The sequence below is a fragment of the Notolepis coatsorum genome (assembly GCF_963971535.1).
Source record: "Notolepis coatsorum genome assembly, chromosome: 16".
NCBI lineage: Eukaryota > Metazoa > Chordata > Actinopteri > Aulopiformes > Paralepididae > Notolepis > Notolepis coatsorum.
The window spans coordinates 72,935,451-72,937,950 of NC_140180.1; the positions used below are offsets into that span (position 1 = coordinate 72,935,451).

A 2,500-nucleotide genomic window follows, 5' to 3' on the forward strand; every position below is an offset into this window, starting at 1 on the left:
TGTACATTTGAATATTGACAAAGCCTTACTTGGTCATTTACTGTACAACTAGGTTAGGACATTTGTAGGGGCCAGTTTCGAATTGCAGTCTCATGTAGGTGTTTTTTGAGAGTGTTTTTGAAGGTGGGTAGTGATTCACATTCCTTTACAGCTTTAGGCAGGGCGTTCCACATTGATGTGGCATAATTGCGAAACGTGTTTAGTCCCTTGTTTGATCCGAATCTGGGTTTTACATGATTTGTGGAGCTCCCTCTGGTGTTGTGATCGTGGTATTCACTGACCTTTGGGAAGTATTTTGACATGTACATGGGTACCTTGGTCGCGTAGTGTATCTTGTAGACCAGGCCCATTGCAAGTTGCTGTACTCTGTCGTCTACTCTAAGCCATCCTAGGTTGTCAAAGTGGGCAGGGGTGAGGTGGGTTCTAGGAGTCAGGTCAAGTAGTAGTCTGACTAGCTTGTTTTGAGATGTTTGTAATTTGTTTTTTAGTGCCTTTGAGGTGCTTTGGTACCATGAGGTGCAAGCATAGTCGTAGTACCCTTGAATGAGTGCTCCTGCTAGAGTCTTCAGGGTATTCTTGTTTACCAGAGAGGAGATCCGGTACAAGAATCGCGTTCGTTGGTTGACTTTTTTTATTACATTGGATGCCATTTTGTCACAGGAAAGATTAGCCTCTAGGATGGAACCCAGGTAGGTAATTTCATCTTTCCTTGTGATAATATTGTCACCCACTGTAACCGAGAAGCCGTCGGTCTTGCTGAGTTTGTTATTTGAACCGAAGAGAATGGACTCTGTTTTGCCCATGTGTAATGATAGTTTGTTGTCGGCGAGCCATATGCAGATTTTGCCTAGTTCCGAGCTGAGGGCTTTTTCAACCTGTAACTTGTTCTTGTCAGAGACCAGCAGGGCTGAGTCGTCCGCAAACAGGAACAAGTTGCAGTCACAAGCTGACGACATGTCATTTGCATAAATTAGGAATAGTAGCGGTCCTAGTATGCTTCCTTGTGGAACACCACAGCACACTGTGAGGGGGGGGGGGTAGTGTACCGTTTACTTCCACCATCTGTTCCCTCCCCTCCAGGTAGGATTGTATCCAGCTCACTGATAAACTATCAAAACCAATTGCTTTTAGCTTGTCAATCAGAATGGTGTGATTGACAGTGTCGAAGGCCTTTTGTAGGTCCAGCATGACCATGCCGCAGTATTTGCCCGCGTCCACCTCTTGTTTGATGTGGTCGTTCAAGTAGAGAAGGCATGTGTGTGTCAGTGGAGTGGGATGTTCTGAAGCCAGATTGGAATTCGTAGATTAGATTTTTTTCCGCGAGGTACTTTTCGATCTGTTCGTATACTATTTTTTCCATGACTTTCGAGATGGATGTAAGGATAGAAACAGGGCGGTAGTTACCCGGGTCTAATTTGCTGCCCTTTTTGTGCAGGGGTGTTACTCTCGCAATTTTGAAGTCCTTGGGGACGTGTCCCTGTTTTATGGAGAGGTTTATTATGTGTGTGATGACTGGGGTGATGGCTGCTGCTGAGTCTCTGAGGAATTTGGAGGGGATGTTGTCATGGCCAGTGGCCTTGTTTGGTTGGAGGGCGCTCAGTTTTTTGAGTACCTCATCTGTAGTTACTATTTCCAGTTTGAAGTCGTCTTTGTGGACGCCTAGGTTCTTGTAGTATGCTACTATGTGTTCTACCCCATACTGCCCTGAGTGGGAGGGTAGTTTGTTTACCAGTGTTGTGGCTATGTTTGTGAAGAAAGTGTTTAAGTAATTGGCTACATCCAGCTTGTCTGTGATGAGCGTGTTGTCCGTCTTTATGTTTATGTTTGAGAACCTGGTTTTGAGTTTTTTACTGCAGCCTAGTTGATTGTTGAGTAATTTCCAAAGTTCACGTGGTTTATTTTTGTTTTCCTCGGTTTTGTCATTGATGAAATTTTTTTTAGCAGTTTTGATCATGGAGTTTACGTCATTTCTTAGTCTGTTTCTTTCTAGTTTGAGTTCAGTCACGTGGTCTTGGAGTTCACTGCTCGTGCTTTTGGTAAGCTTTGACTGACTTTTACGAAACTCAGAGCATTTTTTGTCTCTGGCTTTCATAGCGGTCAGTATTTCAGTGTGCATCCATGGCTCAGCGCGATTTTTTACCCTGGTGGTTCTTAGGGGGGCCATGTTGTTTAGTATTGATGAAAATTTGGTTTTGAAGCCAAGCCAAGTTTCTTCAACCAGTGTACCATTGAGTTCATCTGACCAGTCCAGACTCTCCAGTTCAAGGTTAAAGGCCTCGCTAGAGTAGGTTTTGAGGTCTCTAGATGTGACTGTTTTGTGACAGCCAGCCTTTAGTTTTAGCTTTTTGCGGGTACAGAATATCATATAATGATCACTTAACCCGCATGCTATAACTTATGCTTAACTTAATAGCTTATGTTTGATTGTGTCGGTACTGAGGGTAGTAGGGTTAGTAACTTATGTTGTGTAGGTGTCGAGGGCATTACAGACCATGCCCTG

The 2,500-nt window shown here is 43.9% G+C and overlaps 1 protein-coding gene across 1 annotated transcript in view; it reads right to left on the bottom strand.

Moving 5' to 3' along the window:
- tenm1 (teneurin transmembrane protein 1) overlaps positions 1–2,500 on the bottom strand; it is a gene marked incomplete at both ends in the record, with an annotated part of 448,413 nt that overhangs the window by 169,366 nt on the left and 276,547 nt on the right.